This window comes from Talpa occidentalis, unplaced genomic scaffold, assembly GCF_014898055.3.
Source record: "Talpa occidentalis isolate TD23 unplaced genomic scaffold, MPIMG_talOcc4v2.1 talOcc4.12, whole genome shotgun sequence".
Lineage (NCBI taxonomy): Eukaryota > Metazoa > Chordata > Mammalia > Eulipotyphla > Talpidae > Talpa > Talpa occidentalis.
In genome coordinates, this window is record NW_023601212.1 from 21,699,986 (window position 1) to 21,726,121 (window position 26,136).

The 26,136-nt window shown below is 44.5% G+C and overlaps 1 protein-coding gene across 1 annotated transcript in view; it reads left to right on the top strand.

Moving 5' to 3' along the window:
• UBASH3B (ubiquitin associated and SH3 domain containing B) overlaps nt 1-26,136 on the top strand; it is a 136,953-nt gene that overhangs the window by 42,239 nt on the left and 68,578 nt on the right. The gene's annotated exons all lie outside the window — the stretch shown is intronic.

A 26,136-nucleotide genomic window follows, 5' to 3' on the forward strand; every position in this document is an offset into this window, starting at 1 on the left:
ACAGCAAACCATCTCGAACCTCCTTTAGCAGCCTGTCCGGCCATTTAACTGTGTTGTTATCTTGACTCCCAACGGAGAAGACAGTCTCTGTGAGAGCAGAAGCTGTGTTTACTTTCTTTCTTTGTCCTAAAATGCGGTTTGGTCATGCTATAGTGTACATACAATAATGTTTCAGGGGTGGTGAGGGAGATGAGCCGGAAGCCCATGAAGAAGAGTGGCATTTATTTCTTTGAGAATGGTATTATTTGCTTTCATAACAAGTCAATCTAGTTCTGTGCAAGGAAACTTCCATATGAAACCCTAGTGATATAAGAATGGAGTGAGGAGCTGGTAGCTACAGTGAAGATCCGTTGAAAGTACTTAAAGCAGGACAGATAATACAAAAATAATAAATTATAGGACTCTATCCCCAAAATTCATGAAGATTCCTTTAATCATTCAAGGTCAGCTGGAGATTTCAGAGAACCCCAAATGGCAAAAAAAAAAAAAAAAAAAAAAAAACAATTTGGAAACCAAAAATGTGTTTAGAGTTTGGGAGAGCAGATGAGACATTAGGCAGAAAGGATTATCAGATTTTAAGAAAAGAAAAAAAAGTACTTTCTCTTTACCATTTTTGGGCCATATTAATGCAATTAAGTGAAAGGGAGAAATTGCTAAATGACTTAACACCCTGATTTTGCATTTGTTGATTTCTTTACTCATGCTCTGAACCTAGCGCATGCTCCCTGAAGAGGGGTGCCGTGTCTGGCTCATTTTTGTAACGTCTTCTTCATTCCTCTTTCCCCTGAGCTTGAGTCCCAGCAGGTACTTAGTACATGGCTTTTGAACTGATTTGGTTGCAAACATGCCACATACCACTTGGAAGTTTCTTTATCTTTATTTCTCAAAGCAAAAATCAAACGATGCTTATTCCTTTGAAAATATGGAAAAATCTACTTGGTTGAGAGTAGAATAGGTTTTGGGGTAGTTTATTGATTCTAAAAAAGTATAGATCATGTCTGAATAGAAGCTTCTAGATCTTGAAGAGTTGGGGTCATCTGAGACACCAGGGTCTTTGGTGTAAAGGTAAAACTTTGTCCTTTCAAACCCCTTGCTTTGTGAGGCAAGCATCCTGCCTCTCAGGACACAGGAAATGACTGAGGTTCTAAGAGAGCACTCGGAGACCTGGTGATGGGGAAGTGCATCTTTCTGGAGTAGGAAGAGATTAGTGATGGTGTAGGCCCTAGGAAGTGCCCTCTGGGGACCTAGCATGTGCCCAACTCATCTGGCAGTCCTTTGTCTACCTATCTTGGTAGACAAAGAGGGTCTCCTGCCTCAGGGACCAACAGTCTCGGCTTCACGAATGACTCATTTGGTCTCAGATACAAGCCCCACTTGCTCAAGGTGCTGGTGACTATATAGGTCCTCTAGAGACCAAGGCCATATTTTGCCAAAGCAGCAAATACTTTATAGGCTATGTGTGAACGAAGAGAAACCAAAGCTGGATGACCTTTTACATGCAGGCTGAGGCTTTGACTTGGGGAGCCTAAAGTCTGCCAGTTAAGCGGTCTCATCTGGCTAAATATGGAGCCTCTGAATAACAACCTCCCAGTGTCTTTCTCTGAGCAGGCAGCTGGAAGAAGTTCACAGTTTTCAGCTTTGAAAAAACCTGCTGCTCTTTACCTTGGTTATAGACTGCCTTGTGAAGGGTCAGACAGGCCAAGGAGGGTAAGAGTATGTTTCCATGGAAGCCTGATCATAGGAGGCGAAGGAGACCTCCCTCAGTTGCAGCAGATATTAGGGGAATTACCTGGTTCTGAGAAGGGTGGGATATTAGGGAGGCCACTTTCCCCAGAGATTAGGGGCAGATATCTCTGGCAATGATTATTTAAATTCACTTTAAAAAACTAGATAACTTTATTCCAGGGTTTCTTTAAAGACTCCCCTTCCTAGAGGTACAGTAGGTAGAAATAGGCAACCCTTTTCTGTTTATCCTGGGTATTAGAAGAAAGGAAAATTTCACCCTGATGAAAGACTATGGTTAAAGAGAATTTGTATTAAAGCTCCAAGCCTAGTTATTTCATCAGGGGGAGGGAATAGATGTTAACCTGGTCAAAATTATGCGTTTGGCCATATCCCAGCTCTCTCTTCCTGCCGAGACAGAAACTGCCCTCACGGACGAGACTGCCCTCCTAGTTGCTGGCCAAGATCTTAAGTACCAGAGCAAAGTGGCTTTGAGGTTGCAGCTGGCTCAACCCGAAACCCTCTCCATTACTGAAAATCCAGTCCAAGAGCCCACAATCCACTGATAGAGGGCAAGCGACCTCCCTCCCAATTACATGCCATGGCAGTTTCTCATAGAAACCATAGAAGCCAGGCCTGCCTCCCAGTCCTAATGTAGAGATCCTTTCCCAGCTAGTTACCAGCCTGGATGCTGATGTGGCCTGTGGGCTTCTTCACAAGTAAATTTGAATCTTACCAGCTACCTTGTGTGGTTAGTTAATAGGGAGGTTGAGAGGCCTCGTGAGTAGGTGAGTAGAGAAAGAAAACAATTGCAAGTAGCTTCTTGTTCACCTTCCCATCTTCAGCATCGAGCTTATCCCAGGACCTTTTTCTACCCTTGTTTCTGCCTAACTCAGTCCTCAGAGGCTGAGATCATCCTCTTGTGAGGGAAACAGTTGAGTATCTGGAATTCTGATTGCAAATCACACCAAGACACTGGTGGTATACACACTCAACCTAACTGGGTCTAGACTTCAGGTCCCTTAATATCCTAATTAGGAAAAAAAGTAGTCCTAATTAAGGATAAAAACACTCCTTTCTGATTCACTCAAGTTCTAATTCATAGTGGCATCCTCAGTCTCAGATCTATGACTTGGGACTTTAGAAAGTGGGGGTCATCTGGGAGAGTCCATCCATACCCTTCCAAACAAAGTTGAAAAATAGATTTGCTAGCCCTCAGCTACACATCATTGCTAGCTTCTATCGATAGAATCTAGTGTTCAAAAGCATTCAAAGTTCTTGTTTGCACATCTGGCCGACTGTGGGAAAAATCCTCCCTTAAAGGTCTGGTGAAGTGGCTTTGTTACCAATTCCTGTTGTTAAGCTGGAGTGTACATTTTGCATTTTACGTGGTAGCCTGGATACAAGATTCCTTTAGGGAGTAGTAACTGATCCTCTTAACTGACTATGGGGGGAGTGGGTCTCTTGGGGAACAACCTACAGAATCAAGAGTTAAGGCTTGTTCTGCTAATGTTAGACTCCAAAAAGGCTTGGAGTTCTTCCAGAAGACCTATGCAGATGGGTGGTTACAGAAATCACTGTCTAGAAGAAGCATGACGTACTCACACATAAGTTACAAAATACAATGTACAGATTACTTCATTTACTAAAAAGGAGAATTTTCACCTACACATACCTGTAGATATCTTATGTATACCAAGTATAAGATTGCACCATTCCAGGTGAAAAAATTATTTGCCTCTATTTAAATCTATCCAGATCTAACCGGACTGATGGGCTTTCTTCCTCAATGATAACATTGGTCTCAAATTCTGTCAACACTAAAGTGAAATTCTTACAGAGCAGGAGAAGGGGTACCCCGGGACACCCAAATCTGCATGCTCTAAATGGATTCTGCCATCCGCCACATCAAAACATACTCTAGTGTGTAAGAGTCTTTGGAAAGTAACTTTAATATGTGTGCAATAAAGAGATGAGAGAGGAACGAATATAGTTTCCACATGGAACACCCAAGGTGGTTAAATGCCCAGCCAAACAGTGTTGGTCCAAAGCAAGACCACTAAGGCCCAAAAGCTTGCCACAAGTCTCAAGACACCTTCTGATGGGGAACCACAAGAAAGAGGCAGAAGGGACCAGGCAAGTCTTGGGACAAAAAGAGCAAAATCAAAATCACCCACGTCCCTATCTCTTTCAAGTGTCTCCTTCCATTTCCCCCAAGTCCCTGGTAAAAGTCCAAGACCCAGAAGCAAAAGCAGCCTCTTCACAAGTCTCTACTCCATGTGCCTCCTCCAGGTCTCCTTCCTGATCTCCTCTCAGTCTTCTCCAGTTTCTCCTCCCTGCCCAGCTCCAGCCTTCCTTAAGGTGGAGCCGGGAACCTGGAACCTTCCCTTTCCCTGGGGATTATCCATTACAAAATGAGTAAAATACTGTGCAAAGTTGCCAGGTGATCTTTGGGGAGAAGTACCCTTCATTTTGGGATTGTATCCTTCCTACTCTTTTGATATTAAAACATCCTGACTTCCTGTCTTTTTGTAAACTAAAGGTGAAAAATCAGTAGTGGGTATTTTATATTAATATTAATAATTGAGAAAACTAAAGTTAATGACTCCCTGTGACCCACTCCTACCCACTTGCCTCTATTTTTAAAGTGCATTGGTCCATAAAATGTAAATACTGGTCCAACATATCTACCTATCTTCCTGTCAGTTACCAGGTAGATCAGAGTCTCCTGCTCCCTATTCCATAGGAAGACTCTACAAGTCTACTCTGCAGGTTTTTCTACTCTTCTTCCTCCTGTCCCTAGTGGAGTTGTAATTGTCTAGCTTGTATCTTCTTGCTTGATGCCCTTATGTCTTTTGTGAAACTTTCTAGAAACATTTTATAAGAGAACTAGTCTGACTCTTCCTCCTCTAGGCTGCCCAAGTGCCTTGTCCATACTTTGCTGTAGCCCATACAATAAGGGATAATTCATTGAATACCCTCTTATTAAGCTGTCAGGTCTCCAAGAGTTATAAATACATACATATTTTTTCTGTCATCACCAAGATTGATAGGTATCTATATATGGAATGACTAAGCATCCCAAATCTTAGGTTGCAATTAAAATCTATTGTCTCCTCTGTCACCTTTCTCCTGTATAATCCCCCCTATGATGCACAAATGCTTTGATGATGTTCCTTCTTGGTCAGCTCTTCCCTGACATTATAATGATTCTAGTAGAGAAATACTGGGTCAGGAATCTGAAAACCTGCACACGCTTTCTGACTTCATCCAAAGTCTCTTACTCTTTGGAGATTCTGCATTTTCTCTGTGAGGGTTTGGAAGTAATTATCTCAGCATCTTGCCATCCTCAACATCCTACAAAGAGGTGGCTCAGAGCCTCAGCTATGAGATGTGTAAATAATCTCCAGGATGTTTCTCTAAATCATTTTAAACTTTAGTTGGATTTATTTCTTCATTCTTACAACAAATTTTATCACCAAATAGACAGTACCATTCACTTGTATCTCTCAAGAGGCCTACACAAAATTTTACAATCCATTATCTCTAAGCTTGCTGTTGGTTTAAGTCCTATGTTTCAGGAGCCACGTGATAGGAACACAGGTCTCCATTCAGGGCCTCAATTTTTCCTATGAGCAGAATGTATAAATAACCCCACTGTCACAATTGTTGAGAGAATGAAATGAGAGGATATGTATTACACATCTAGCATAGTCCCTAAAGTACAGTGTTCTACAAAGTCACTTCCCATCACCTCCCCTTAATGAAAGGGGCATTCTCGTGACATCTGACTTAAACACGAGAAACTCATTCATACTATAGTTATAGAGACTTGAAACTCTTCACCTTCCCTACCCCATCCCCCACTTTGATATCTTTACCAAAAGTACGCTACTGGTACCAAATTTGCTGCTGATGTGATTTCAGGAGTGAAGATTTGGGAAAACTAGGGTTTCGTTGCATCTATGTAAGTTCCAGTAGAAGTCAGCCAAGGGGGTATTGCCTGATAAGCGAACTTTAACTTCAGTGAATCAGAGGGTGAGGGAAACATGCGTGGGTGTTGAAGGGGCTTAGAGATTCAGTGTATGTGTCCTGCTGCTGTGATCCTTTCTTAAAGGCAGTGAAAAGAACCCCAGCAATTATGGGTAACTCTTTCCAGGTGTGGGCTGACGATCAGCAGAAGTGTTTCCAGTCATCAAGCACCCCTGGCAACCTCGGTGGAATCATCTAGTCCAAATGGGGAATTTGTGTCTCCACCCAGCTGTTTTTCCCAGAGACCTGGAAGAGCTTACCACAAGGCTTTCGATGTTAGAGTTCTAGGTGTGTGTGTGTTCATTTGTTCAGTTGCCTGGGATTGAAAGAGCATTTTCAGTTATGGATTTAAGATAATGTCTAATAAGTGACATGGTCTGGTCTTTGGTTCCCTACACCAGGAGGCAGCTGAGATCAATAGACGTTAGAAGACAGAGTAAATGCAGTTTAGGAAAGGTGTTCAGGATTGGAGAAAGAGCCAGTTTGGTGTGTGATGGTTGCTGGGGTTGAGGGGTCATTATTGTGCATGCTTGTCACGTGCCTGGGACAGTGATGTCCTTTGCATAGATTAACTCATCGCTTCACAGCCCTCTGCTATGCAGGTCTAGTTTCCTCCCATTTTTCAAGTAGAGGGCTTAGAGGTAGCAAGTGTGATACTTGTGTCCTTCATCTGAAAAGAAGCAGAGACAGAAGTGAAACCCCCATCTGTCTGGTCACAGTGTGTTTAACCTCTGCTTCCAGAAGCATGTGATCTTGAATTCTGATTAAGTGGTAGCCGAACCTGACATAAGTCAAAAATGGGAAAATAAAGGCATCAAAGCAGAAATGATAGTGGGGGTGGAGTTGCAACTGGGCATATGGGGAGAGCTGGGGTGGGGGGGAGTTGTAATTGGTGGCTGTGGGAACACAGAAAGCCTGCCCTGCATATTAATTCTCTAGAGCTTTCGTGCTTTCATTCCAGGGGAAGAAGTCCAGGTATAGGCTTTTGGAAGGTATGTTGGGACAGATGGTAGAGATCTTGGGAATAGCAAAGTACATATTTTGGGTATTCTGGGACACTTTTAATCTTCAAATCATGTCTTTTATTGATAGGTTATAGACAAAACATTGATCTAGATTCTTATTTCAGAAAATAAGGTCACTTATAAAATCATGGTGTTAGGAAGTGTGGGGATTCTGTTACCTAAAGACAGTTGGAAACAAGATTAATGGAAAGAAAAATAAGAGCTCTCCTGATTTTGTGATTCTGTATCTGAGCGGGATCCCCTCAGCCAATTCCCCAGAAAGGAGCCCATGCTTTCTCTTTAAAATCTCTGGCAAAGAAACCTCTCAGCCTTGCATTTCAAATTCCAAAAATCTCTACAGTAAATACTTCTTAGGGGGGACACCATCCTCAGCCCAAGCCCTGGATTCTTTATCTTTTTAGTGCATTAGTACTTAGGGAAAAGAGAGGAGAGGCAATTGGAACGCATTCAAAAATCCCTGTCCTTCCTTCCTTTTTTCTTGCCTTGCTCTCCAACTAAGTTGGTCCCATTCCAAGTCAACAACAAATGCTTGCCCCTGAGTCCTAGGCAGACTCACCAGACTCAGGCAGGGTGGAGCTCAGCTCAGGCTAGGATGTGGAACTGGTGAGGAGATCCGAGTGGTAGGCAAGGAAGGCATTGGCAACCCTCAGGTCACTTGCAAGGACACATTCCAGGAATACATATGCCTGTGAGTCTCTGGAACTTGCCCCCAGGTATTTCAGCCTAACCTTGGTCTTATTATGGTCTCAGTCTGCATGCTAGGCACAGTGCATGTGGGACAATAACTAAGGTTTTCTGACAACTGATTTCCTGTGCTTAATTTTGGGCAAATTGTGTGCTTTCCTTGGACCTTTCTTTTTCCGCCTCCAAAATGGGGGTACTTACTATGTCCCTGATGCCCACATAACCCTCACAAGGATGTTGTGAGGACAAGGGAGTAAAAGCAAGAACTTTCAGGTTAAAAAACATACCCCAGGGTTCATTTTGTCCATTCCCTACCTCCAGCCGAGTTGTCTACATAACAATACCCATACCAGACAAAGAATGTGCCAGGGCACACAGACCACCTAAGAGGAGGAACCCACAGCTTCCCCTTGGGTGGGAGCCAAGTTGGAAGTTGTCATGCCAGCTTTTTTTTTTTTTTTTTTCTGCATTACTGTTCATCATCAAGTAATTCAGGCCATTTAGAAAAAAAAAAGAAAATACTTCTTTCAAAATGAGGGAGTGATTTGCAGCATCTGTTACTTCCTTTTTAATTGAATCTGTTCTTCCCAGATACCAGGAGCAAGTGCCAAAGTCAGCAGTAGAATTCAGCTGTGTACATTTTGAAGGCGCTGGAAGATAAATTTGTGTTCACTGTGTGGATGCAGATTGTACAGAAACCAGATGGCCATGTTGTCCTCAACGTCCTCTCGAGGGTGGTGGCCAATCTGAAGCTCTAGGGTGAGGAGGTGGAGGTCAGTTACCTTTCCTGCAGGGCTGCCTTGGTGGATACATGTCTGGGATGGAACTGATAGCTTCCTCCAGAGAAGGGGGTCACACGAGAGGGACTTCCTCAGCAGCCCAAATGGACCCAGAGGCTCTGCTTTCTCCTACCCTGTCACCCCCACTGCTCCTCAGGGATGGTTTAGCATCCAGGCTCCTGTTGGCCCTAGTCTTTTGCATTCCCAGCTTTGCTGAGTGCCCAGAAGGCCACCAAGGGAGGTTATAGACTTTTCTACCCCCAGAAAGTACCTGGACTGAGTCTAGGTGCTGGGAGGCAAGGGAAGGAAACAGCAGGCTTTGTTAGTTCCTTCCCACCCTTGGTGCTGTAATACACTACAAAATCCTGAAACATACAAACTGCCTACAGTCTCATGTGTAGTATCTTCAAAGCAGTTGTTTCCAGGAGAAGTGGGGGTTTTGCTCCAGGGTGAATGAGTAACGGTGGGTGGTGCAGGAGTATACGCTTCAGAATTGAGCTCCAGTTGACTAGATATCTGTCTTTCCTCTCTGACATGCATTCTTTCTGAGCCTCATAAGCAGAATTTGCAGATTGTGATATGCCAGCCTCTTCACCGCCTTCTGTCCTGCTGTGAGACTAGACAAAGTGGCTTGGTATTAGTGTTCCCTATTTCACATGGGGAAGCTGAAGTTCAGAATGGGTAAGACTTTCCTTCAGGTGCAGGCAGGGTCCTAAGAGCAGCACCACATGAGGTAGAGGACTTTGGTTTGAAAAGTAAAAAGCCTCAGGATAGGCTGGCGTGGCATCGGATAAGTGGGCATAAAAATACTGACTCATCCACTTGAGGAAGCCATGAGGGTCTTTCAGTGATGGCAAAGCTCTGTGGATGTGTGAATTCTGAGAGGAGAAGGGATACTAGAGCTTTAGCTTGAGGGGGTTGAAGAGTGCATGTTGTCCAAGGAGCTAAGCTTCTTGTTAGCAAATGTAAATAAACTATAGACATCTTGTGTTTTTCTGTGAGCCAGACCCAAATTCTTGGTAAGCGTTTTCCAGAGAATTACAATATTTTATTTTGGCTTGTAGAGCTCCAAAATCTGGCTACATATCAGATTCATCTCAGGAGTTTTACAAAATAGATGTTCAGAGCTCACCGCAGAAAATTCTGATTCATTAGGTCTTGTGGAAACTGGGAACCTGGACTCTGCATTTATACTCAACTGCACTAGTATTGCACATGTACAGCCAATTTCGTGACCAGGTCTAATCCAACCTTCCATTAGAAGTGAGTGTCCCATGCCAGAAAACACCTCTAACTAGCTTAACAGAAGGTTTTAGGTAGCTCAAAGAACTGCCCTGAGCCTGTATAACCAGGCTCTAAAAACAAAACCAAGGAAACTGCTGTCCTTGTCACCACTCCTACACTTTGGGTTGCTCCTTTCAGGGGCTAAGTTCTTAATGGGAGTAGCTGATTGGCTGAACCTGGCTCATACCTGGTGTAGACAGTGTTATCTGGCAGGAAGCGGGAGAGCACATGGGTTCCACTGGCTTCCTTTGTAGGGCTTCATTTTAGGATGCTCCCGCAGCCCTCAAATAAGAAGAATGCTGAGATACTGGACCGCCAAAACAGTAGCTGCTCCCCACACATTCCCTGGACAGGATTCCTTTATCGCTGATCGGGAGCTTGCCACCTTACCTTGTCCTATTGGATATATTGGGGCATGAGGAAGCTCTTCACAAATTTGCCTCCACAAATTTGCCTCCCTGAAATTTCTACCCATGGGCCATTAGGTTCCAGTATTTTCTGAAGTCCCAGTAAAACATTTATGGCACCCTCAAGAAATCATCTGAAGCAATTGAGAGGTAGACCCCTTCCTGCCAGCTTTTGGTCAATAACAATGCCATCGAATGGAGAAAGCATGGGTAGAACACAGTCCTTGCTCCAGGTCCTTCAGTGCTGCTTATTGCATGACTTTAAACAAATTACTTGTGATCCTCCATTTTCTCATCAATACAACTGGAGATAGTAACGGTGGTGGGAATGAAGCCTAAGTATGTCGCCAGTGTTCTTCCTCCTTCCCTCCTTGCTCATAGTGAGGTGGATGGTGGTGAAGGCAGAGGCACTGGACCAGCTTGAGTGTGAGCACAGGTCCCAGTCACTGTCTACACAACCCCATACAAATGGTTGACCTCCTTCTCCACTCATTATAGCATCATGGGCGTCACAATAGTAGCTGCCTCCTGGAGATCTGGGCATTAAATGAGATAGATGTGTATGGCTGACATGGTGCTTGGCACATAAATAACACTCATGTTATTGCTTAGTGTTGTTGATCAGTAGGTGGGGTTATCACTCTTTGATCTGGAAGGACTTTGCATCGCTGCTATATGGAGAGGTGGCGGCTGCTATCAGCATCTCTCAGGAATGAGATAGGACAGGGGCAGCTTTATTGGTTTCTGCAGAGAACATCCAGAAAGCTTCTGGTTCAGTGAGTCCCTGTGACTGGTATTGCTTCAGCTGAGCTCTAAGGGGTGCTTATACCATGTTTCGCTAGCAGAGAGACAGCAAAACTTGCTGGAGAAACACTGATCAGAAAGTCCGTGATGATAGCTGCTACTCATCTCTGCCTCTTTCTCCTCTCCCTACCCCATCTGTTTCTCTCCCCCAACCCCCTTCAAAGCACACACATAGACATACACCCCTGTTTTTTTCCCTCTCTCTCTTTCAAAACAGGGAATCATTAAAAAACCAAAATCCAAACATCCAGCAGAAGTTTATGCTTGAGTCTCAGAACACAACATATGGCTTCCCAGCATTGCCAGGTTCTGCAAACCACAGAGAGCGAGGTCTTCAGCCTCGCCGCAGCCCCCAACTTTGAGAACATTAGTGACAGCGCTCCTCCCTCAAAGTTTAGGAGTCATGAAGTTCAACTCCTTGAATTTTACTTAAAACTACATTTTTCTCTCTTTTGAATGTGTTCCAAGGATGGAGGAGATTCAAATCTTTTTCTCTTGTTGCCTCACCAGCACCAACCTTTCTGCATTAGAATTAGAGATAGTAGGGAATGTGAATAGAGGATTTGGAGACAATTTTCTGACCACGTCACCCCGACCCCTGATAGATGCAGATCTGTGTGGTGGCAGCAGATTGGGGCTGGTGAGAACACTACGAGATGAGCAATCTTGGGACTCAAATAGGAGTGCTGATGATCCACATAGGGATATCGGGGTGCCCGTTCATGTTCTAGGGCCCATTTGCCTAGAAACCTGGCTCAGAGCTCTCAGTGTTGGCTGCTCTCCAAGGAGTCTTGGTTGCAGACATGTGCTGTCTCCACCACATAGCTGCAGATAACACAACTACAGAATCATCCACTCCCATAAAATTCCAAATTTTGGGGATCAGACCAGGCTGGAGAAGGGAGTCCCAGAAAGGTTTGCTGAAAGAGAGATAGAAAAGTCCAATCCTTTCCTCCTATTGGAAGACTTTGGACAATGTTGCTCTAAGCTCATTCATCTGTGGATCACAGGGAGTTTTTCAGTGACGGTTTCATCTTCTGCCAAGTGTTGACAGACTCGTGCCTTAACTTCCCATAGCAAGACTTGACTAGCTGCTCAGGAGCAAGGCTACTCCTAGGACCTCTGAATCTCATGGGGTTCCCCCTGGGCCTGGCTGCCCCGCAGGTGACAAAGACCATATGCCCCAGAATACAGTGAGATACCTTAAAGTCTTAGCATATGAAATCCCCCAGAGACTAGGGGATTCTTTCTTCTCCCCTTCCAAATCCTTATCTCCCCGGGAACTGCTACACCAGACTGGCCAACAATGGGAGTGTCAGACACCCCTGCTCACCCTTAGGGAGTGGTCATATGCTTTTTTTTGTCACAGAGTAATCACATCAGGAACTAAAGGACCCATAGCAGTATAAAGGATGTTCTGGCAGGAACTGAGATGGGGTGGGGGTTAGGTGCCCGTGCCCACGCCTAGACTGCCTGGATCCTGTGGCCTCTACCACATCCATTAGGCGTGGTCATGGCTGCAGAGCAATAGGGGGGAGACACTACAAAGACCAAAGACACTTGTAAATGTCAGTTGCCCTCAGTGGGGGCTGGGGAGATAGCAGCTATAATTAGCTCTTGGTACTCCTGTTCTCAAAAGGGGAAACAACCCCTTGGAGATTGTCTATTTTCCACTGTGTACCCCATGATGTCACCACAGGTGTCTGCTGGCTGACCCCAAGGTTCTTGTTCTCCAGGAACTGCTATGACTGTTGGTGGCAGTTCTGTAACTCTGAGAAGTCACAGGGGGCCTGGTCAACCACCAGCAAATGATTTCCTGTTGCCTTCCCCTGCTCCCCACCAACAGCCCAGCCCCGTGATATTTGGCTCACAGCTGATGAGACTCAGCCAAAAGTGAACTTCTCGCTCAATTTTTAAACACCTTCAAGAAAGAAAAAGCATGCACAGCTAGTCAGGTGTATAAAATGCAATTCAGAGAGAGGCTTTTCTGTTTCCCAGGTTCCCAAACTACCTAACATAAAGCCCTAGAGCCGTGGGTGGAAATCAGACTTCCGGTGGTTAATCATGGGGGTGGGGGGGGGAATCAGGTAAAGTGGTCAGTCCTACAGTGGTGGATGGAAACTAGGCTTTGGGTGGAGGTGTAAATTTCCCACATACAGATGTCAAACTAGAGTGCTATACACCCAAACCTGTATAAAGTTGTAAACCAAAACAAAAATTTTGATAATATAAACACAAAAGCCCTAGAGACCCAGTTTGCTGGTAGATTGCTGAGATGCTAGGACATGGGTGAACCTGTGGAAGGATCGAGGCTGTAGAGTCAGACAGACCTGGGTTTGAATTCTGGCTCTGCCACCTTTGGCCATCTAGCCTTGGTCAAGTTAGTTAATCTTTGAGCACCTGGCCTGTGAAATAGGATAGTTGCCCAATCGAACTATGCCAAGGGCAAGTGTATAGATAAAGCAAGTAACAGAGCTCAGCAGACCCTTGGTGATAGTATTGTGTGTATCAGGAGAGTGGATTGGTGAAGGTATAATAGAGGGGCAGAGATGAAAAGTCACTCACCGGGTGTGTGTTTTTTTCCAGAGAGAAGGATAAGGCTATGTCAGAATTTGCCAGACTGGAGTGGAAAGAGAATGGTCCTTCCTGAACATCTTGCTACTTAACTGTGACACAAATTTTCTAAGTGATTTGCACAGCAAATTAAAAATAACACTTTCCAAGCATCAACCATATACCAGGCACTGCTCCAAGTATCTTATATGTAATGATAATTTTCATTCTCATTATAACCCAAGAGGGTGGATAGTCTGATGACTGCCCATTTGCAGATGGATTAACTAGTGCCGCGAGGTTAAACGGAGGGGCTCAACACTGTATGGTTAATAATGGGGAAAGCCAGGAAGTCAAGTCTCCTCTCTGAGCTTCATTTGCCTCTTCAGATGTTGGTTTTGTTGTTGTTGTTTAATACTCATGTCGAAAATTCTATTCTGAGGGCCTCCCCGGTGGTGCAGCGGTTGAGCGCTGGGTTGCGAAGCTGCCCGCGACCTCTGCGGCGCCGGTTCGATCCCCGGCTGCTCCCCGGCCACTGGAGGAGGGTCCCACATGGCGCGCAGACCTCTCCTGCCGCCCGCTGCCCCTCAGCAGTGTACTTCGGTCCTTCTGCCTGCTCTGCTCCCCGCTCTGGCTCTGGTGAATTCTCTCATCCTCCCGCACTTCTGACTGTACCCAGTGCATGTATAAACAAACCAACAAATAAATAATAAATAAATAATACATGCCTCTTTAAAAAAAAAATTCTATTCTGTGATGAATTGGCTTGGGAAACTTTCTGGAGTATGGGAGCATTTGGTACTGACTCTAGTGATGGAAAGAAACCATTTAGGAAGCTTTAAATAACCTGAAACTCTTATTTTCTCTTCCCCCTCCTTAAAGTAAGAATCCAAGAGGGAAGAACCTGCCGTATGCACCATTAGCTCATCAGAACCAAGTGTCTATTCCAGCTTATAAATCACTGAGCCTCTGTAGAGCAGCCGTGCTTAGTAGCTGAGGAATCATTGTAGCTGTTTCTCTGCTTGGAAATCCTAGTGCATTAAAAAGGGAATCTGAACATCTCCGTCATCCTTACTGGCTGTTTCCACGTCCCATCCTGTTCTTCTCTCAAACCTAACTCAGTCAGATTCTGGGTCCCATCTCTTGCTAAGACTGCTTTGGTCACGGTCCCTAGGCCTTAGTATTACAGCATGCAGGGGTCCGTTCCTCCTCCCCATGCCCATCGGCAGAACTTAGCACTGGTGACCCCTCCTTCCATCCTTGACATTTCTTTGAAGACCCCTGGCTGCCAGGAGTCCCTTCTCTTGGTACTCCTGCCTCATTAGCTGCTTCTGCCCCTGCCATCAGTGCCAGTTCCTCATCTCCTTGTTTTAAATGTTGGAGAGCCCCAGGTTGAAACACGGACTCACTTCTCGAAGCTTGTTTAGACGGCTGGTTTGCAATAGCCATGAGCTGACAACCCAACATGTACATCCCAACCTAGTGGTCTCTCCTGTTTCCCAGATGACATAGCCAGATCTCCTTAGGGTGTCTCATGGGGCTCTCAACAACAGCTCCTCCTAAAGTTTCTGCATCTCTGAGTCTTTCACACCGCCATGGTATGGTAATTCCATTCTTCCAGATGTTCAAGCCTGATGCCTGGGAGTCATCTTCAGCACCTCTTTTTCTCATGCTTAATCCTCCAGCAAATCTGTTAGCTTCCCTGATCCAAACCACCCTCATCTCTTGTTTGTGTTATTGCAGTGGCCTGCACACTGGCCTCCCTGTTTTCACTTTTGCTTTCCTACTGTCTGTCCTCATCTATAAAACCAGACTTCCTCTTAAAATGTAGGATAGATTATATCATCCCACCTGTCAAAATACCCCAATATTTTCCCCATCACAGTCAAAGTACAATCGAAAGCCATGTCTCTTGTGGTATATTCCCTTGGTACCTCTCTCAATTTCCTATCACCCTCCTCTTCCATACAACTGAAGCTGCAATTCTGCTTATTCCTTGAACACATTAAATAGGATCCTGCCTCAGGCCTTTTGAACTTTCTGGTCCCTCTGCCAGGAATGCTCACCACATCCATGCCCATCTGGCTCAGTCCCCTTCTGATTCATTTATTGTCTTATCTGACTGCCCTCTATAAAATGGGGATCCCTTCCCATCCTTCCCTGCTTTATTCTTTTCCAAAATGCTTATTGTAAAAGGCTTTACTTGTTGTCCTCTCCCCAAGAATATAAATTGCACAAAGGTGAAGATTGTGTCGTGTGTGTGTGTTTTGTTCACTGCCGTGTCCTCAAGGTGGGAACAATACCTAGCACTTGGTAGATGTGCAATTAGTATTTGTTAAAAGAATAAATGATGATAGGTTAGCTTCTACAACAGATTCTGAATGGCCAGCCAATCGCTTTATGGAAGCCTGCTCACTTAGAGTAGTGGAATCTCCTCAACACAGTGGGGTGTAAGGATGCGAGCAGGATGGTTGGGAGAGCCACTAGACCTTTTATGCCAAAAATTCCTTTTTTATGGGGTATTTACCACACCAAGGTTTCGGCCTTAAATCCCAAGCTTGCTTGAGGATGCACTTGCCCTGAGAATTCAGTAGTTCTCAGGATGGTTTCCCTGTTCCTTGTTGGAATACCATCCCTTTAAAAGGCCTGCATCCAGACTGTGCCTGTTCTGCAGACATTCTGCATTATTTAAAGTTATTTCCAGTGGTGCGTGGGTGGGAGGTGGGAGCTACATTTGTTACTTAGTGGTTTTGAAAAACCTTCCAGGATCTCTTTCCTTTTTACCCCAAGAGTTTGCTTTCTTTTAACCCTTCTTCCCCCAGTCACCTAACATAACCTCTTAGACTTTGTAGCTCAGCAAAAATGTCGGTGCCCTTCATCTGCCCCTGCATCTCACAGTGGGTGAACTTTTGAAACACACCACTCCCTTCTTTGAGGATGTCGCTTAGGAAGGAGAGGCTTCTTTTCCTTGGGGAGTTCAAGAATGGTGTTCATAGAGGATACTTGTCAGTCAATGAACCAGTTGCACAGACGTAATTCCTTAAAGCATGTCCCATCTTCCAGGTACAATGCATTAGTCATAATACTTTTGAAGAATAAAAACATTGCATTGTATCTGTATGGCTCTTTACAACCCTTCACATCTGTTATTTCATTTGTGCACATGAAGCTTCCTGTAGCAGACAAATTGTGTCTACATTTCACAGATGAGCAGGGAGGTGGCTGCTCAGGGTCGCTCTTGGCGGATGACCCTGTGGGCTCCAGGTCTCAGGTCTTCTGTTCTTGAAGGTGGTCACTTCAGCACCTTCCCTAAATGTGAACAGGTGTTCCTGTGACTGTCCCTGCACTCCGGGAACTCATGTCTCCTCCTCAAACACCTGATGAAGGTGTCACCATGGGTGGGTGTCCCTTTCTAGCTTGCCTCTGGGTCTCTCCCTTCTGCTAGATGCTGAGAAAGAAGGGAAATGTCTGTGTCTCTGTACGTTCGGGGACAGTTCTTTCCTGAGACTGCTCAGAGGCAAAATGATCCCTGAAGAGCTACTCTCCTCCATTTCTGGGTACCAAACTCCAACGTGGTAAAAGAGTTAGGCCCACTTCCTAGGCATCCATCATGAACTCACATTCCTTGGAAAAACCTTCCACATGTAAGGGGACCCTTCAAGTATAATATTCAGACCTGTATTTCTTTCGCCACAGAGTTTTAGCACCACCAACTTTTGGGCAGCCCTTTAGAATTGAAACTATGCTGGAAAATACAGATCCAGGAACCCTCGTTTGGCAATGCTAATTCAGTAGATTGGAGAAGGATCCAGAAATCTATAATCAAAAAAAAAAAAAAATCCTTAGCAATTCTGACAATTAACCAGACTTGGAAACCACTGTTTAGATCACAAAGCCCTTTTGTATATAAGATTTCATTTGTTCCTCACAGCACATGAGGAAGCTGTTAACCTCTTTTGCAGATGTGGTTCAAACATGGTAAATAACTTATTCCAAGTCTCCGAGTTGGGGAATGGCACAGCCAAGTCTCTGGCCTGCGGCTTGGTCTCCAAGCCGGATTCTCTTTCCACCACAGTCTCCCTTATGAGATTCTCCCACCTCTGTTATTTTGGGATGTCTGATCGCTCACTGGCCCAACTCTTTGCTGAGAGCAGTCCTTAACAGGTTTGGAGAAGAGAGTGGAGAAGACAGGCCAGGCGGGGGAGGGGTAAGGATGAGGAGATGGATTCAGACCACCCTTCCTGTCAGTTATCTGGGACTATTAGGCAACAATGGTAGACAAGCCTGGCCTCACCATGGAGCAAGCACAGAAGTGCCTGGGCCCCACACCAGCTTGCATGCCCAAACGGATCTTTCAGCTCAGTTCCAAGAAAGAATTCTGAAGAGCATAGGCAGAAACCACTGACCACTGGCTTAGAGAACTGGTAGTAAATCTTTCCTCTTTCCATGTGCGTTGTGTTTGGAGCTAAATCATCATGAAAAAAACCTCAGAATCTCAAGTTTCATTGTAATGGGAAGGATGCAGGGTGGCTTGGGGGTAGGTGCGGGAAACTTCGAGTGGGTTTTCTGGTATTTGTGGATGAGGTGACACCAGCTAGTCAAGTAGAGACGGGGGTCTCTTGTTCCCGTCACCCTGCACCGTGTCGAGTCCCTACAGCTGAGATCTCTGGAGGGTGTCCCTACAGCCCACATTCTTAGTTGGCCACTGTTCTTGGCATTGCAGACCTGGAGAATATTTGCCTTAAGAGTTTGGGTTTGATTTCTAGTTATTTGACTCATTCATTTATTTATGGGCATTATTACAAAAGCATGGACTCTCAAAGCAGATGACCCAGATTCGAAATTTGAAATCTAGCATTGCCTCTCCCTGGTGATGTACATCATGGTGCTTATCTGTAAGATCAGGATGACCTCAGCCCCTACTTCCAAGATTACCAGGAAGATGAGTGTTGGTAGTGCTGAGAAGGCAGATGGGCACACTGCAGGGGCCACCTGGTGCTAATGTCACTCAGCAAACACCTGGTTCTGTGTCCACCACCTAGGTACAGAGGTCAGAGACAGATCATTGCCATGTGAAGTGGGGAGTCCTGCAACAGATGAACACGAGCATAGGCAGCCTGCTGCTTTGTACAGGAAGGGGCAGGGCCTGGGCCTGCACCAAGGGCAGCCCTTAGCGGTGATAGCTTTTGTTCTTAAAGGTCAGATGGGGGGAAAGGTACTCCTGGTACGGGGGCAACGTGAGCAGGTCGGCTCTGCCAGGTGCAGGATGTGATGTGGAGTGTGATGCGTCAGGCAGAGGGACCAGGAGGTGGATGGTCAGTGGGCACCACTGTGAGCGCTAGACATGCCCAGCAATCTGGACCACACCAGAAGGAAGTCACAGGGGCTTTTGAGCAACATGTTCAAATTTGTATTTTAATAAAATCATTCTGGCTGCTGTGGAGAGTATAGAATAATAAAAATGACATAGATCGGGTCTCCCTGGTGGTGCAAAGGGTTAAGATGCAACCTATGAAGTTGTCCACAGCCACTGCCTCACGAGTTCGATCCCTGGCCAGGGAGCTACCCACATGGCGCAGCAGACCTCTCCTGACTTGCCCGCTGGTCCCCTCAGCAGTGTATTTCAATAGATCTATTTATTCTGCTCCCCACTCTGTCTCTGGCCTGCACCCCAGTTCTTGTATGCATAAATATTTTTTAAAAATGACACAGATCAATTAGATGACTTGAGTCTCTCATCCTCATTAAATGTAAGGGCAGGTCATCAGCCATTTTAGAGAACCAACACTGTGACCAGCAAACTGGTGTACCGAGAGTGTGGGGCCCGCTCTGCTCAAGTCCTTCAGGGTGACATTAAGAAAGGCGCTTTATGTGTCTAGACCTCAGTTCTATAGGTTCCAACTCCCTCTCCTACCTCATCTTAAGAGGAGCTGTGTTCCGTATGCTACCCTCTGGCCCCTGAAAATGCAGTCTACTCAGAAGGAAAATGGGGTGGAGGGGTCCATTGCTTGATCTTTCTATAGAATATACTTGCATTTAATTTTATTAAGTAGATAGCATTCTCATAATTCAAAAAGCAAAGGGTAAAAAAGCTATACAAGACTTGCACCTCCCTTTTTTGCTTATACGTCTTTTGAGTCTCATCCCTGCCACAAGCAGCCCCTCATACTAGTTTTTTGAATATCATTCCAGCATTTAATTCTGCAAATACAAGTGAAGATTTTTATTGTATCTCCTTCCTTGTATTAGTGGGGGTACTTCTAGAATATGTATGCTCTCTTATTCAGGTAGTATATCAACAAGCTCTTAGAAAAATTGTACTCATAAAGGAATTTCTGACTAGTCCAGTTATTCCTTCTAGAATGGAATAAAAGAATAGAAGCTTGTTGTAACTTGGTCTCCCTGCTCTGTAAAATAGGGACAATATTCTCTCTACCTTGACTCACACGTGGGAAAGTCAGAAGTAATTTCATACTCATAGGCCATTTTGAGCTTTCCAGTGGAAGGGATTCTCACGATGGTGATGTTTTGATGATTTCTCAGTGAAATATTTCCCTCTTGTCCTCTGGTCCCAGACCTCATTAAAAAAAAAAAAAAAAAATCAGACTGCTAATTGTTAACAAGTTGCTGGTCTTTTTCTCCCCTCCAGCTTTTCCGCTGAAATCTTCTGAGCCTTAATTGGCAGCCCCGTCTCTGCCAGGGCCATGTGTGTCTGATTTTAAGTGCATCCTGCCTGCACACATGTGGCTTCAAGTGCTTCTCTGGTATCTGTTGCAAAGTTCTTTATTTTTTCCACCACATGAGCTGAGCCACACAGAAGCTTTAAGGCTTCAAGTCACAGCACAGCAGTGAGCCAGCACTGGCTGTAATTAGCTGGAATTGCAGGCTCCTCCTGGTTAAAAAGTCATGGTATCTTCATATCTTCACTTCCTGGGGAGAATTTCCTGCCTTCTCTGGGGTCGCTGGAGAGGCTCAAAGGAAGGAAGTTGTCTGTGAAGTGGGGGAGGGACTAGACTAGATGATCTCTAAGATTGCTTCAGTTCTAAAATTACACTTTAATGACATCTTTGGGGATCAGGCCTGTCCCAACGTCAGGTGTTAGCCATCATGCACAGTGAGGGTAGCAGACGGTGGGAGTAGAGGCTCCTGAGATGTTCCCCAGGAGGAGGACGGTGATGCTGCTGTCTGGAAACCACGGAACCTGGTTAATATTTTGAAAAGGAATCTGGGCTTTGGTTCGCTGGAAGTCTTTTTCCTTGAGGCAGTAGGCTTACCTGGTTCCTAGGAAGAGTGTAAGGCCAGGACTCTTAGACATGGACTCTGTCATGGGGAGCTCAGTTCTGGATAAAAACCTTGCCAGTGCCACCTGTGTGAATTGAAGAATTCCTGTCCCACCCAAGACTCAGAGGGGTTTTTCATAAGCACTTCACTCTCCCCACCAGGCAGGACAGCCACCTGTGGCTTATCTCCTGAGGGCTGACAACATTCTGTGGAAAATCCACTGCAATGGGACCCTGTCTCCTGCCTGTGGTTTTCGCCCATATTGAAGCAGAACTATGCCGTTGTTCTGGATGGCTTTGTGCTTGATCTTTAAGAATATGCAAGAGCCATTTAGCATTCAACATCATTGGTCCGTTAGCTGTGGACCTCCCTTTGGGGAGACCAACCCTTGAGAGGGCTCTGGGTGCTATTGGGGAGGTGCTCCCCAACACCCTTCGACACTGACTTTTTTGCTAGGACCACTCTATGGGTGTTCCTGCTGGAACAGGAGATTCATCTGGAGCATGTAGTGCTCACCTGCAAGATCAGAGACCCATAGATTGGGGCCACCAGTCCAATAGTGCCTACACATAGGTCTCAGCTATAAAGACCCCCAAACACTCCTGTTACAACTGGAGAGCTATCCTTCTCCAATGAGCTCCTATTTAAACATTAACCTCTCCAGGGAGATACTTGTGATCCCTAATCTGTGCAATGTCAGGGACTTTGTGAGTGCTCAGTTGTTGGATATTGGATTGGGCACTTAATTCAGCACCATCTACTTAGTGCCTACTATGTGCTTGGTACTGTGCTAGACCCTGATAATGCTATAAGAAGATGCAGATCCTCCTCTTCAAAAGTTCATACTCTAAGAGGAGAGGTATCTGTGTGCTCCCAATATCAAGGACTGTACCAGAAACATAGTGGTCACTTGGTGGCTTTGAGTTTAGAATTCTAGAGAGTACTGGAGGGTCTTAGGGATTGTGGAGTCCCTCTCTCTTTCCCCTGAAACATACAGATGGTGAGAGCTGTACTCAAGGCCACCTAATCAGAGTAGAGAGACTTCAGCCTGCAGTCCCTGCTTGTGGCTCTTTCTAGCTACCCCATGCAGCTTGCCATTGGCCTTTAACTAGAGAGATCAAATCCTGAAAAGCAGAGGTAGTACGAGAGAGAACAGGAACCCACTTTCATTGCAGGCCTGCTGTTGCTCAGTGACCTAAATCCTGTAAGGGCCTGTAAGTTCAGACTGGAAGTTTCTGGGGCTGCAGAAGTGAGCTACTCAAAGGCACCAGGGGCCTGACTGCCTGCCAGTGCCCGTCAGGACCTCTCTCTTTTTAAAGATTTATTTATGCAAGAGCTGGGGTACAGACCAGAGGTGCAGGAGGGTGAGACAATTCATCAGAGAGAGAGTGGGGAGCAGAACAGGCAGATGGACCGAAAGCACTGAGGGGAGCAGCGAGCAAGGCAGGAGAGGTCTGCCGTGCCATGTGGGTATCTCCCTGACCAGCCGGGAATTGAACCTGCACTGCAGAGGCTGCGTTCAGCTTCACAGTGCTGTCCTCAACCCACTGCACCACTGGGGAGGCCCTAGACCTCTCTTGAAAGACCAGAAGTCCCAAGTTGAAGGTCATCAGTTTTGATCTTGTGACTTCCTTCTGCTGAGATGCCAGGTGGTTTTCCGGTTAAGGTACATGAGTGGTTCCAGTTCTTATGTCACACAGCAGAGCTTTCCATCCTGCTAACATAGGGCTAGGACCTTATTTGACCCTGATTCAAGCAAACTAACAGTAAAAATACATTTTGAGGCAATCAGAAGAAAATGAAGGTGGATTTGACATTCGATGCTATTAAGGGATGATTGTAAATGTTAACTATGATAATGGCACGATGATTATGTTAAAGGAAAAAGCAGTCATCAGATAGAAATGCATACTAATGTCTGGGTTTTATATTACTCTAAGGGAAAAAGAAGTCTTAAGTGTTTTGGGGTGAGACTATATGATGTCTAGGATTGGTTTTGAAATATTTCAGGAAAAAAAAGTTGGAACAGATAAACACTGAGACCAAAAAAAATTAGCGTAATTATTAAAGTGGCGTGATGGATGTGAGACATTACTCTCTATTTTTGTATATGTTTGGAAAATTTTGAAACCTACACAAGATGGGGGCTAGCACTGCAATGGCAGACCAGATGGGTGGAGCTGCAGAGAACCCATAGTAATTGATTGGAGTCCCCGGCAATCTTAGAGGGTAAGTAGAAGGACTGAAACACTTTTAAGCATGTTTAAGGACCTGTATGATGTCACACACACACCCTCCATCCATCCCTGTTGTCTCTGACTCCTCCTCAGCCAGGGTAACTCACAGCCATTCTTGGTGTTGCCCTGCCAACCTCTAGTCATGTGCACTTTAGGCCAACCTCCTCAGATTCACCCAGAGAGGCCTATCCCCAGCAAGCCTGCTTATTGAGCTGTTAACACAACATATTGCCCACACTGCACCCTGGAACACAGCAGAGCTTATTTCTTCCCCACACTGCGGTGTCTAAATCCTTACCCCCATCCATGTTTTTCCCTTTCCTCTCCCCCTTGCCTTACTCATTTGTGAAGGTTTTGTTCCCAGCCCTGCTCTTAGATCAGAGGGCTCCTTCCTGTCCTGCTATGGTCATTGAACTATTTAGTACAGAGTGTAGATTCCTTAGGTCCACAGAACATGCTGACCTGGAGCATGGGTCCATCCCACCTCCCGACCCCTCCACTCCACCACCACACCCTGGGTATATTGGGGACCTGAACAAGGACCCTGCCTCCTGAGTTTCTCACTCATGTCCAGCTACCCCTAACCCTGAGGGTAACCAAGGAGCAGCTCTTTGTGGACTGATCTTTTATTTCACTCTAAAAAAAAAAATATTCGATTTTTGAAGTTTACATCATTAAATATGATTGATTCAGTAGAATAGGTTCACAACTCCTCAGATATGCATCACCACACACACCCACTCAGACCACCCATGTCCCTTTATTGATTACCATTGTGCCCCTTCCCTACTTTGTTCCTACCTTCATCCCCTTCCAGTGGTCTCAACTCTACAGTTATTTCTAGACTTTGTTTTTTCTGTATTCCACATGAGTCAAATTGCCTGGTATTTGTCTTTCTCCTTCTGACTTATTTCGCTTAGCATAATCCCCTCCAGTTCCATCCATGTTGTCACAGATGGCAAGATTGCATCTTTTTATAGCTGAGTAGTATTCCATTGTGTATATATACCACATCTTCTTAATCCAGTCCTCTGTCAATGAGCATTTAGATTGTTTCTATAACTTGTAAATAGTGCTGCAGGGGTCATAGGAGTACATATATCCCTTTGAATAAGTGTTTTTGCTTCCTTTGGATAAATGCCAAGAAGTGGGATGACTGGATCATATGGTTTATCTATTATTATTATTTTGAGGAACACCCATACTGTTTTCCATAGGGGCCGGACCAATTTGCATCCCCACCCAACAATGGATGAGGGTTCCTTTTTCTCCCCCACCCACACCAACATTTGTTGCTTGTTTTTTTGATATGGCCTCTTCTCACTGGAGTGAGGTGATATCTCATTGTGGTTTTGATTTGCATTTCCCTATTGATAGGTTATGTTGAACGTTTTTTGTCTTGTGCCTATTGGCTGTTTGTATGTCTTTGGAGAAATGTCTAGTTTCTCGGCCCATATCTAAGTGGGTGCTTTGGTTTTTTTTTTTTTTTTTTTTAATTGAGTTGTATGAGTACTCGTAGATCTTGAATAGTTCCCCCTTGTCAGATGTATGATATGGGAATATTTTCTCCCAATCAGTAGTGTGTCTTTTTGTTTTACTGATAGGTTATTTCATAGTACAGAAGCTTTTTATTTTGATGTGTTCTCATTTGTTTATTTTTACTTTCATTTTCCTTGCTGCTAGAGTCCAGTCCCCAAAGACATCCCTAAAGCCAATGATGTAAAGTGTTTTGCATTTCAGATAGAAATGCATACCAATGTCTCGGTTTTATAATACTCTAAGGGAAAAAGAAGTCTTAAGTTGATTTTTGAGTTAAGTCTTTGAGTTGATTTTTTTTTGTGTATGGTATGAGTATTCTAGTTTCATGTGGCTGTCCAGTTTTCCCAACACATTTATTAAAGAAACTTTCCTTTTTCCATTGTATATTCTTGGCTCCATTGTCATAAATAAAATATCCATATAAATGTGGGTTTATTTCTGGACTCTCAATTCTATTCCATTGGTCTATGTGTCTGTTTTTATTCCAACACCATACTATTTTGAATACTATTGCCATGTAATTTCGTTTTCAGTCAGCAGTCTGAGCTGTTAGCTCCATTCCCCTTACTTTTGGCAAACTTGTTTTGACTATTTGGGGTCTTTTGTGGTTCCATATAATTTTTTAAATGTTCTATTTCTTTGAAGAAGTGCATTGGATTTTTGATAGGGATTGCACTGAATCTATAAATTGCTTTGGATATGATGCACATTTCAATTATGTTAATTCTTCCAATCCATGATCATGAAGTATCTTTCCATTTCCTTGTGCCTTCTATATCCTCTAGAGGTGGCTTGTAGTTTTTAATGAATAGATCTTTCACCTCCTTTGTTAAATTTATTCCTAGGTATTTAATACTTTCTGATGTGATATTTTGTAGCCTGCCACTCTACTGTGTTGATTTATTGTTTCTAATAGTTTTTTGTTTGTTTTTACACTGCTGAGGGGAGCAGCTGGTGGCAGGAGAGGTCTGTGTGCCATGTGGGACCCTCGCCCAGTGGCCAGGGATCGAACAGGCGCTGCAGAGGCTGTGGGCAGCTTCTCAGCCCAGCGCTCAACTGCTGCACCACCGGGGAGGCCCTGTTTCTAATAGATTTTTAATAGTATTTTGGGGTTTGTGTGTGTATGTGTGTGTGTGTGTGTGTGTGTGTGTGTGTATAAAATGTCATCTGCAAATACTTTACCAATTTGTATTCCTTTTACCTATCTCTTGCCTGCTTGCTCTAGCTAGGACTTCTAATACTATATATGTTGAACAGTAGCAGTGAGAGTATACATCCTTGTCATATACCTGAACTTTAAGAAAAAGCTTTCAGTTTCTCAACATTAAGCAGGATGCTAGCTGTGGGTTTATCCTATCTGGCCTTTATTATGTCGAAGTATGTTCTTCTAACCCTATTTTACTAAGAGTATTTATCAAAAATGGGTGCCAAGTCTTGTCAAATGCCTTCTTGTATTTGTTGATATTATCATTACTTTTATATTCCTATGTTAATATGGTGAATTATTTTGACTGAGTTACATATGTTGAGCTATCCTTGTATCCTAGGAATAAATCTCACTTGGTCATGTTGGAAGATCCTCTTAATGCATTGTTGAAGTCAGTGTGCTAAGATTTTGTTGAGGATTTTTGCTTCTGTGTTCATCAGAGATACTGTGTCTATAGTTTTCTTTGTGGTTTCCTTATCTGCTTTTGGTGACAGTAATGTTGGCCTCATAGAAAGTGTTTGGGAGTATTCCATCTTCCTCCATTTTTTGGAATATGAACAGAGCTTTGATATGTTTCTGGAG